The 12,351-nt window shown below is 35.5% G+C and overlaps 1 long non-coding RNA gene across 2 annotated transcripts in view; it reads right to left on the bottom strand.

The window, feature by feature from the left end:
- The window catches only part of LOC121156762, a 246,426-nt gene that overhangs the window by 139,054 nt on the left and 95,021 nt on the right, over positions 1 to 12,351 (bottom strand). For both annotated transcript variants that reach the window (XR_005883920.1, XR_005883921.1), the window contains exon 3: positions 4,884 to 5,004. This is a non-coding gene — a long non-coding RNA (uncharacterized LOC121156762). The remainder of the gene's footprint in view (positions 1 to 4,883; positions 5,005 to 12,351) is intronic.

The following is a 12,351-nucleotide window of genomic DNA, read 5'->3' as shown; positions in this document are numbered from 1 at the left end:
TCCTCCTCTCATAAGTGCCAAGATCCCACATGTGCACAGATTTGTGACCCAGATGCTTCACTTCCCATTCATCTCCCTACATATGGGAAAGCCCTGCCAGACGCACAGAGAAAAAAAAAAAAGTTATGGAACATTCTACTAATAATATTAATGAAAATATTATCAATGCTTTTCCCTTGTTTTTCTTTCTTGTCCTTGAAAACCTTTGGTAACATAAATTTTGGAATACACTTGACAGTTAAAGAGACTTCATTCTATGTCACATGAAATCCGTTGCTTTTGATCGAAACAATATAATCCCCTTCGTTACATTCAACTTGAGCTATTTTTACAGTTCATTTTTAAGTACTGCTGAGATGTAACATACAAAACAAATGTCATTAGAAATAATTTATAATGCAGAAAAAAGTAAGGAATGATTAGTTCTCAGAACTATGAGGGTGGTAAGCTCTGACATTTCTGTAACAGCATTTACTGTCTTGATGTGTTGATGCATGCTTATATATCCTGCGGCTGCATTTGGACAGCAGGCTTTACAAGGTGCAGAGAAGATGTATTTTCAAAATTGTGCTAAAATTTTGTTGAACTACATAAGAACCAGGAGTGATTCTTGTATATGGGTTGTTACTAATGACCGTTACATTGAAACTATATAAGCAAATAAAAACAACAAATTTTCCTGTTTCAGAAAAATGAATATGCATTCTTAGATAACTGAAACATCACCATGAATTTGTGTTTACAATGACTGCACTTGATTTATGAGAATAAAACTAATATGAAGATTACAGGATAGTTTCTATTCAGAATCATTATAACTACAGAGGTCTATATGATGAATATGTTAAGAATATTAACTATGAAAAGATATGCTTCCATATCTTTTCATATCTTTTTCAGCACCCAACAGCTACAACAAATAAGGATGACCATAAAAGAAGTAACATTAATCAAACCCCAAATGTATATGCATTTCAAAGCAATGCTCACATATTTTATCCATCAGTCTTCATTCAGGGTGGTATTATTTTTCTCTATTAAACCAAATGAATAATGACTGGGAAGGTAATCGATCAGTTTATCTAAATATTTAAAAATAAGCACATTTCTTAACCCATTTACATCCATTACATATTGGTATACTGTAAGGCTACCATTTGCATGTACTTATAAATATTTTTCAATTCCTACAGAATGAAATGAACTCAACCAATATTTTAACATGCTTTCACTTGTATGCCAAGGGAATTCAAATCCCAAATGAGAACCAACCTGAAAGAATTTAGGAGCTGAAATCAAACACTTCAATCTAAGTGCAGTGGAGCCATAATGCAGATATAAGACCATATAAATAAGAGCTACTTAGATTCAGCTGTCAGGTTTTAAAATAGGCTGTGGAGAAAGAATTCAAGAGTGTTGCCTAGGCTTTGTATTTGAATAAATACTGAATTAGAAACAGTTGAAGGAGAGAAGGTTTTGGGAACAGGTGATGAGTTCAAATTTGGTTATAGAAAATAACTTAAGAGCAGGCATAATAAAAGAGACGGGGGAATTCATGTCAAGCAGAGAAGAGAAATAATGGTTAATCACCAAGCTAGCTGCATAGTGAGAAAAACCTACAGCTTGAATAAGGAAGATTATGTCATTAAATACATAATTTTAGTAAAGTTTCAATTACTTCCAATCAACGTTTTAAGTCAGCTGTGCCTTAGTTCAGTCTCACCTGAAATTTATATGGACTAGTGCTTTTTAAATGTCATCCAAGAACCAGAGATTCCTGAAGGGTTGGATAAACAATTATTCAAATATAACATTTTGAAAATAATAACTCTGAATGACTTAATTGTTTTAGCAGCATGAATACTCATCCAACGTGATATATTACTACTATACTGAAAACGATTAGTAAGCTAAATAGTGCAGTTAGGCTTGTAACTTCATTTTGCCCACCTGCCAAGAGTCAACTTCTGTCACCATCTTGGTATGACATATGACTATCTGCCAACTGTTTCTTTTATTGGGTAGCTTTGAAATTAGACTACCACCAACCAGCATGTTTATCAAGTAGAAACTCTTCCTTGCACTCCAAATCCAGAGAAATCCCAGAGCTTTTTACCTACAGCTAGCCTGCCCTGTGACACAATAATTTTCTGAAACTTCATGGTGCATAAGATTTTGTTCGGTGTAAATTATAGATCACTTTTTCTATATTTGTTAAAAAATTCAAATACAATGCTTTTTTGTCTTTTCAATCATTTATTATCTGATTTTTTTTTCCTAACAGGTATCTCTTTGCATTTCATTGCTTCTTGTGCTAAATCAATAGTTTTGTCACAGTGAGAATTATATGTTATCCCATATCCTCATCTTCCTCAGTGAATACTGATGGAATGAAAAAGATCCAGCAGACATTTTAAACTAAATGTCACAAATACACACCCTGAGCAAAGCCTTGCTATGGTACAAGAGGAAGAAACTAACCCACAGTGTTGAATCAGAAGCAGCAGAAAGGACAAGGCACAGAGATTGCTATTTGGGAGGAGCTGTGTCTTCACTTTCATCTAAAATGAGATTCAAGTCTGTCTCGTTTCAATTACGACAACAACCCTCCCAACTTAGTGGTCCAATAATTTGTGCTTTTGTGTTTAAACTTCTTTAAGTTAAACCTCTTCCACTAAATCTAAGATTTCTAATCAGAACACCACGTGAGTGTAATTCGGGATTCCAAGGTTGAATTAGTATTAATAGTAATTGGTAAAATAGGCATTGGGTATTCAGTAAAAACTAATCCAGGTACAGTTTTTATGAATTTTAAAAATATAACTCATTTAATTATTATAATTCCCTATAAGGAATCTTGTCACACTATTTAATAAAGAGACTGCGACTCCTAGTCTGTAATTGCTCCAAAGGAACACCAATAAAGGTTGGAGTTTGGGTGTTGATACCTTTTAGTTCCAAAACCAAGACTGCTATTCGTGATTATACACCTCTTCTCTCTCCTGACATGAACTGAATTCTGATTCAGAAAGAGATAATGCTTATGCAAGGATTTTGAAAACTGCACAGCATTAAAGAGAAGTCATTTTATATTATAAAAGTGTGAACTACATTAAGGCTTTGATAACTTTAAATCTTATTATTAAATCAGCACATAATTTAATCAGCACAATTCAGTCAAAAATATCCCAGAGAAGTAGATACAAGAGTCAATTCATATTAAGAAGTAACATTTAATCCAGAATAAATAATTAACCCTAGTGAATAAAATCTGCTTTTCTTTAATAACATTGCTGATACTGATGAATAAGATTCATGCACATCTCGGTATCAGTGCAAATTTTCAAAAGCATATTTTATTCTTACCTTGTTTAGCACATTTCAGTGTCTCGGGAAATGAAATATATTTATTTTCCACTGTTAATGGCAATCTACCACTATTATGAAAGTTTTATTAATATTGACTCAAGATGGTAAACTTTTATGCAATTTATATGAAGCTCAATATCATGAACAGGGAACATTTATACAAATTTCAATTAGAATCCCATCCCTTTGCATACCTTGAAGACTGCTTAATGTCCCAGAATGAACCAGCATTACATTTCAATAAAATTAAATGAAGTAGTCACTACACCGGCCACACTACACATCTTAACCCTGTTTCTTTCACTAGTACTATATAAATGCGTATTCATGTGCTTAATAGTTTTTACCAAGTCTGGCACTAAGACATGTTCTTCATGCATTTATATTTCAGACTCATGTTTATTCTTATTTATGCTGACAGATTCTTGACAACAGAATGTAGCAACTGATGGTACAGTGAGCAAGCGAATCCACACTATTAATAAATATTATGAATTAGTCACTCCTGTAAAAATTATATTTATAATTAATACTTAAATATTACTATGATTTAGAGATGACTTGAATTTAAGAAAAAATTCTTTTTGTCTGAATCATACACTGAATCAGTTACTCTAGCAATGCAATGTTTTATGTGGGTCGTAAAAATGTTAGAATTAGATCAACATCACCAATAATATTAAATTTATATAAATATTGCAATCAGTCCAAGGAAGACAGTCCAAATAAATGAGACAACTGGAGAATATCAGAAAATAACATATTAGGATACAGGTCGAGAAGCTGAATGATAACATCCAACTATGTGATTAAATGTAGGTTATATGAATTCACATGGTGATAAATTTGATTTCCATAAAAGTCTAAAGCAGTTTTAAGAGTTTACCTAAGCCAGTTTCTTAGTTCCAATAACATTTCTCAGAAATAACCCCTTCCACATTTATATACTTCACAGAGGCCTGTTTTATGAGAACACATAATCAGCAAAATAAAAGATAACATAAAATGAGAAAAAAAAATTATGATTTGTTTTAGTAGTGTGTTAATGAGCCACAGCAGGGTAGTTCATTTATCATCATTTAAAGCTAAACAGATACAAACATAACTAGTGATTTATATTTCCTTGATTTTTACACAAATATGATATTTTTAAGCTCATTTATATTCATATGAATTTGACTGCCATTTAAGGGCTAGATGGTTTGATTTCACAAAACATATTTTTGCTTCAGTCATAAAGTCTCCATATACACGGTCATTTCAAAGTTAGTATCTACTTATTTTAAGCATTCAAACATTACATTATTATCATAAAAATATAAATCTACAAGTAGAATATAACATAAAAATCAGTGACGATATTTTTTAATAAATTAGGTCTAGCTAGAAACCAAAGTGCAAAAAAAATATTTTTCTAAACACTATATTTCACTTATGCTTCTGAGAAGTTGCACTCTCTTTCCTAGAAAAAAAAAAGTTGGAAAAATCCATAGCTTAGTAGAAGTTTTACTCACTGAAATTTATAGTCCAGTCCAATGCTTTTATTTGTTCCAGCAGGGCTTGAAGGGAAAGCCATGGCGAAGGAGGGGAGCCATTTCTTTCCATGTGTCATGCTCATTTTCCTTTCTCACTATGCTGCGTGTGGTAAGAGAAGAGAAATGGAAGGCTTAAGAGAGGCTCTTAGTTCCTTAGTGCCAATTTAACTTACATTGGTGCCATTTTCTAAGTCTGCCTCTGTGAGTTTCTGTAAGCCATAGATGGCCCTTCCCAGAGTGTTCAGCCTGGTTCCTTTCTCTGATGTCTCTTCTTTAGAATGTATGATCATTCTATAGTATTCTAGATTTGAGGCCTCCTTCAAAATCACAGTTCTTCAGGAAAAGCCCCACTTACAAAGCTCATGGAAAATGAATTAAAATGCAAATTTAACTTGGTGTCAATGATTTTCACACCCATGTATATTTTTCTTCATATTACAAATTATCCAGAAACTTTTTGATCACTTATTTGTATTATTATTTATTGGAAAAAACAACCTGTGAGCTAGTCCAATAAAATAGTATTTTGCAACAAAATATTTAAAATAAAATCCTTTTTGTAAAAGGAAGATTTGAGTCAAGATGGCATAGGATACATTATTTGATATGCTTCTACCACTTAAAGTATAGAGAAAAAAAATAAAGTACAAGCATTAAAAAAAAAAATAAGGCTACAAAAGACAGCTCTAGGCTAAAAACCAAGATGAAATATCATGGAATGAGAAGCAGTGGAGAAATGCAAATTAACAAGTAGTGTTAAGATCCAAGTCTATGGTAGGAAAGGGCGAAGGGGGCAGGACTTCACTTCCTTGTAGGTAAAGAGGAATCGAAACACATTTTCCATTTGAGTTGGAGGACCAGGCATAATAGTGTTCTCTTGAAGCCAGGGCTTGCAACACAGTTCAGTTGTTGAGTGAGAGGATAGAAAATGGAAATAAGCAACCCAAAAAATACAGCTGAAGCTGATTATGGTTGCTCACCTTAGAAATGGAACACATTTTGAGAATCAAGACGGTGGAATAGAGTAAGGACATGTTTAAACGGACAGAGAAACATTTAATCAGGATGAAGCAGAGAGGACATATTTCAGGAAATAGGAAAGGACAGAACACAGCAGAGGGGTACCTGGAGACTGACCGACACAGCAAAGCAGTGGGCACAGCAGTGTGGTGTTCCAGTGACTGAAAACCCAGCACAGCAATCTGAACTCCACAAGCAGCCAGAACTCCACCAGCAACCAGGTGGGAAGGGACTTTCACTGGGAGCTTGGGAGGTGAATCCAGACAAAGAACTGTCTGTCCTGCTGCTCTGTTTGATTTGACCAGGAGCAGAGACAGAGCAGCAAATCTCAGACAGGCAGTGCGAGAACAGAGTGGATTTCATAGCCCAGTCAGCCCCCTAGAGCTGAATTGGGCGCCATTTTGCATAAGGAGGAAAGGGAAAGGGAAAGGACAGAGCATGCTCTGAGCTGTGAGTGAGCTCATTTCTGACTTGGTGAACTGTAAGGACATGGCATTCTACGGGTTCCACCCAGGGCAGGTATGGGCCAGGGGATCAAGATCTGACGGCCAGCAGTTCAAGAATTGTAGTGGTAGCATGTCGGGCGCCATTTTGCACACTGTGGCAAAAGTTTTGGAACTGCAGGGCCCAACAGTGAACTGCGTATATGCTGAGCTCGTGAGATGTCACTGAGGTCCCGCAGGAAAATAATACCGACTGTGGCATCTTACGGGTCAAAATAGGTCCATGTGGCACCCAGACCTAATGTCCAACAGGTTCTGGAAAGATTAACACCACCAACAACCTAACTAGATAGGACACCTGGTGTTTCTCTCATCCTGGGACCTGCTCCAACCGGAAGTAGGGGAAAGGTTGCAGAAGCAATGGTGCAGCTTTAGCACAGTATGACAGGAGGTGGAGAGTGGTGAGCCAAGAGCTGGGGCTGTGAAGACCATGGTATAAATCAGACATAAGAACCTAGGCCTGGAACTCGCTGGAGGTTGTGGCACAAGTGGCTGCAAACAAAAAGTTGTGTACCAACTGCAATAAGGAAAATCGCATTGTAGACCTGTGGGTGACACAGCTTAGAAACCTGCCCCAAGGAGAAGACTCTGCTAACCAGAAGTACAATGATCAAGAGCAAGAGAAGAGATAAAGGAACAACGAATATTACTGAAAACTCCCCAGCAAAGGAGCAAAACCCTTTGCCAACCTCAGAGTTAACTGAGGAAGACATCAAGAAAATGAGTGACACAGAATCCATAAGACTCATTTTAAAGAGTCTGATATAAATGAGAAGCTCATGCAAGAGTTCAAAGAATTTAAGGAAGCAGTAAAACCAATCAAGGCTGGCATATCAGAAATTAAGAACACAGTAGAGCAAATTAAAAATACAGTGGAGAGTCTCCAAAATATAATGAAGCAAGCAAAAGAAAGAATCTCAGAATTGGAAGATATCTCCTGTCACCAGGGGGAAGCAACCAAAAAGTTGGAAGCAGAGCTGGATCAGGCCAAAAAAAAGTATTCAAGAATTGTAAGACACTATTAAGAGGCCAAATCTAAGAGTTATGGGAGTCCCGGAAGGTGCAGAAAAAGAAGCTGAGTTTGCAAATGTATTTAATGAAATAATCAAGGAAAATTTTCCTAATCTGGAGAAAGAATTGGAAAACAAGATCCAGGAGGGGCACAGAACTCCAAACAGGCCTGATCAAAAAAAATTTTAACCAGGACATATGGTAATCAAGCTCTCTTCAACTGAACATAAGAAAAAGATCCTTAAATGTGCACATGAAGTCCAGCGTCTTGGTATATGCTTGCAATGAAGGAATCTCAACTGAACTTGAACTGTGGTTATGCAGCAAGGTGGAGGAATCCACCATGGGGGGAGGGGTATGGGAGCGGTGGGGGGAATCCCCAGTGCCTATAAAACTGTATCACATAATACAATGTTAATAACAATAAAAAAATGTGCATATGAAAAAAATCAATTGACATATAAAGAAATGCCAATTAAGCTCACAGGAGATCTCTCACAGGAAACTCTACAGGCAAGAAGAGAATGAAGTAGCATATTCCAAATTCTAAAATAAAAAAATTGTCGGCCTAGGATAACATACCCTGCAAAGCTTTCTTTCATGTTTGAAAATGAAATAAAAACCTTCCAGAGTAAAGAAAAGCTAAAAGAATTTGCCTCTTTCAAACCTACCCTACAAATGATACTTCAAGATGTTCTCTTCACAGAGAAGAGGAATAACACCTACCAAAACCGATGGCAAACGGGAAGAACATCCCAGTAAAATGACAACAGAAGACTAAACCAATGAACAACCCATTCCTGAAATGACAGGACCTCTGAATGTAAATGGCTTAAACTCAATCCAACATCTTAGATTAGTAGACAGGATTGAAAAACAAAACCCATCTGTTTATTGTCTGTAGGAGACACACTTCAACAAAGATCAGCAGAAACAATCACATGGGCTTTGTTGTTTTCTGTTAGTTCATCTCTTCAAAACACTTTCTTCTGATTAAATTATTCAATGACTCATAGATCATGCAGTGGCATCATTTTCTTCAAGAAGGTTCTTGATTTTCATTCCTTCAGCTACACGTTAGTTATTTAATAGCATGTTGTCTAACTTCTTGGTGTTGTTAATTTCTTTTTTTCTCCCGGATGTTGATTTTGTTTTGTGGCTTTTCATTTAAGGGAATCTATAGTAGCTGTGTAATGGAGACTGTCATATCTAGTAACATGTCATTTAACTTCATGGCGTTGTAAATTTCTATTTTTCTTTCTATTGCTGATTTTGTATCATGACTTTTCATTTGAGGGGATGTACAGTAGTTGTGAAATGGAGACTAACATCCAGATATGAGGATGCAGTGTGGTATGCATTTCTGTTTCCAGACAAAGATGGACTTACAGTGAAACTGTTTATATTATATCTTGACAATAGGATTCTGGACTCTCTGCCATTTTCCATACCCACAATGATGGGCATATGACTGAGTATGAAGAACTATATGTTAATAATGATATAAAGGAACTAGGTGGGGGGAGGGAGGGAATTGGGGAGGGGATAAGGGAATATGGAACTGTATCATAAAATGATAGCAATAATAACAAAATGTAACAAAAATAAATACACTGCCACATAGGACAGAGAAAAAAAAATAAATGGGATGCATTTTAATTATCAACTAAAAATTAACCAAAGGTACCCACCAGCTCTGTGGCTGAAATAACAGTGTCCAGCATGAAGGTGGGGAGGGACATGAGTAAAGTAACAGTCAGAACACTGAGAGAAAGTCAGAGCAAAGCAGACACAAGGAACAAAGTCCCAAAACACAGCCTCTCAGAGATTCAGCACTTAATACCAAATATCTAAACAAATGCCCTAGGAATAAAACAGGAAGGCAGCAACAACTTCCACATTAGATATATCTCACATAACAGACTAAAAATAATCATGCTTGGGGTGCCTCACAGGTAGTGATAGCTTTTGTAGGATCTCTGATGTAGACTTGAAACAGCCTGGCAATGTAGCTTTCCTATGTTGTACCTGGGGAACTGAGCACTGAAATTTATGTTAGTCAAATTAGAGCATTTCTCTCTCTCCCTCTCTCTCTTTCTCTTTCTTTAACATAACTTGTTTTGCATGTTAAACTTGTTTTAAAATGCCCAATTAATGACTTATATCGGGCTTATATTGGAGAGTACTATGCAGACCATGTTTTGTTTCCCAATCTGACTTGAGATATCAACACCTTCTCATTTGGTTTTTGCTTCTTATCTTTTCCTTTTTTTTTTTTTTTTAATTCAGAACTTTCGCCTTCTGACTTCCTAATGAAAGCACATTGCAATCTTTGGCATATCCAACTGCCAGCATCAGTATACTTGTGCTTAGGGCCATTATTAACTAAAATAAAGGTGACATGTAAAAAATGAGATACCTACAGAGTGACCAAAGAGTGGGTGGTATCCAGCAGTGATCAGAGGAATGACTGATGTTCCAGATGGCATAAAATTACATCACACTACTCAGAATGGTGAGTAACTTAAAACATCTAATGGGTCTTTTTCTGGAATTTTACACTTACTATTTTGGGATCGGGGTAAAAGCATGAAATAAAATGGGTAAAAGCATGAAATAAAACTGGGTAACAGGAGATTATTATAGGCAAATATTGATAGCTAGAAAGTGATAGCACTAGAATTGAGGATGCCTAGAACCACTTCCGCTCTGAAACCAAGTATTGGTACTCCTTTCACCAAACTAAGTTGTCCAGAAATTCAACATTTCTCCAGATCCATGGAATTTCACCTTTTTCCTACGAAAATTAATTAAAAGTGAAGGCATGAGCCAGGCACAGTAGCCTAGTGGCTAAATTCCTCGCTGTGCACACAACCTGGATCCCATATGGGCACCTGCCTGTGGTCTGGGAAAGCAGTCAAGGATGGCCCAAAGCCTTGGGACCCTGCACCGTGGGAGATCAGAAAGAGGCTCCCAGCTCCTTGCTGCAGATCGGCTCAACTGCAGCTATTGGAGCTGCTTGGGGAGTGAATCATTGGACGAAAGATCTTCCTCTCTGTTTCTCCTCCTCACTGTATATCTGACATTGTAATAAAAGGAATAATAAATCTTTTTTAAAAAGTGAAGGCATGACAACAATATTATCAGACTTGTCCAATATTTGCTTATGTTTCTAGCTATAATATAAATCCCAAAACAGATTATTAAAGACTTGAATATATTGGATGAAAACCAAGTGATGGGCATAGGAAGTGTGCGTTGGTAATAAGACATTATTCTAAGCATTAGCTATAAGGAAAAACCTGAAAGCTTATCACATAACCTACTGAATGAATGAGTTAATAATTTCTTAGAAATGAAATTTCAAAAACTCTCTACCTTTTTTTTCATACCTTAGATTTTGTTGCCCCTTCTCCATCGACTAACAGTAGTTTTCTCTTTGTATTACAGAAAAATATACTTTCACCTGTTAAATATCCTAGTTTGATCTGGCTCTTCCTAAGCTAAGGCCTACAAGATCATGGAAATGCATTTGTTTTTGAGTGGAGCTGAAAGATTTTTAAAAAAGATGTTCTTTATAATTTGATAAAAACAGCCTCTTTAAAGATTAATATGTCCACTGTCATGCTAGCTTCACTATTAGCTTTTCAAAGAAAACTTTAGTTCCATTCATTATAAGTTGTTTTCCAGACAGGAAGTGCCACATATTTGATACAATGTAAATGTTAAAGAAAATCTCTCCTCCAGTTCTTTCTGCATGTGACCAACAGTCAAATTAGCAGGAATTAATGATGGAACATCTTTAGAAATACATAACTGAGAAAAAGTCAAAAACTAGCACATTCTTTCCTTTGAAATGAAGCAAATTAACAATAATATTCATGTCTAAGCAATAATTGCTTTAATACTACATAATTTTCAGATTCCAAACAATACATGCCAAAACATTGTTTGATCTTCATAAAATCATGGCATCCATCAAGGAACATCTTAAGAGGAAATATTTTATATTTTTATAAAACTAAGATATGTTTGTGTAGTTACAAAACTAAGCAGCAATTAACTGAAGATAGCCTGCCTTCAGTGTAATACAACCACAAGCATCCTGGTAGTCCAAAGGAGATTATCCCTCCACAGGATTTGTCACAATCATTTCTAAAAACCCATTTGACAGGCTTAATTTATTCCTTCTTAATGCACATCAACATATAGGAAATAGGAATAAAGCATATTTGTCCTACAAAATCTAGCATTTATGTGAAATAATTTTCTTCACTTTCAAGAGAATAAAAACAGCAAATATATAACTCAAATTTACAATTATTTGGTTAATCACTCATAAAGAAATATGTTTTACATTCTGTTAGCCATTACTTTGGAGACATGACTTTGTATTCTACAAGCACACTAATAGCTTGAGCATTTATTGATATGTGATCATCTTTGTTTATGATATAAAAGGAATTAATTTTTGAACATTGCAACAGTCCAAATATAATTTTGATCATAAATCATAAGAGCCATTATTGAAGTAAAAATAATGTATTATTACTCTCAAAAATGCAAAAATTAATTTGTAAGTGCCAGATTGTTTTAAAATCACAGAATCTTAAAACATATGTTATGCAGAGCAATACTATCCAATAGAACTGTCTGCAGCAAGAGAAATATTCAGAGATTCTTCACCACTCAATATGGAAATCAGAAGCCCCATGTGGCTATTAAATTTGTGAAATATGGAGAGTACAAGTGAGAAGCTGAATTTTACACTTTAATAAATTTAATTTGAGAGTCACATGAGGCTAATATTGTATAAGTTTGAGTTATAAAGCTCCCTTCTTGTTCCTACAGTTCCAGATTTTGGATATTTCCAGGAAAGTGCAATTAGAAAGCAGGGACTCTAAGTATTCCCA

This window comes from Ochotona curzoniae, unplaced genomic scaffold (assembly GCF_017591425.1).
Source record: "Ochotona curzoniae isolate NIBS_2020 unplaced genomic scaffold, NIBS_Ocur_1.0 contig_3498, whole genome shotgun sequence".
Lineage (NCBI taxonomy): Eukaryota > Metazoa > Chordata > Mammalia > Lagomorpha > Ochotonidae > Ochotona > Ochotona curzoniae.
Note: the sequence above shows the minus strand (reverse complement) of the source record. Positions and strands in the feature narration are given on the sequence as shown.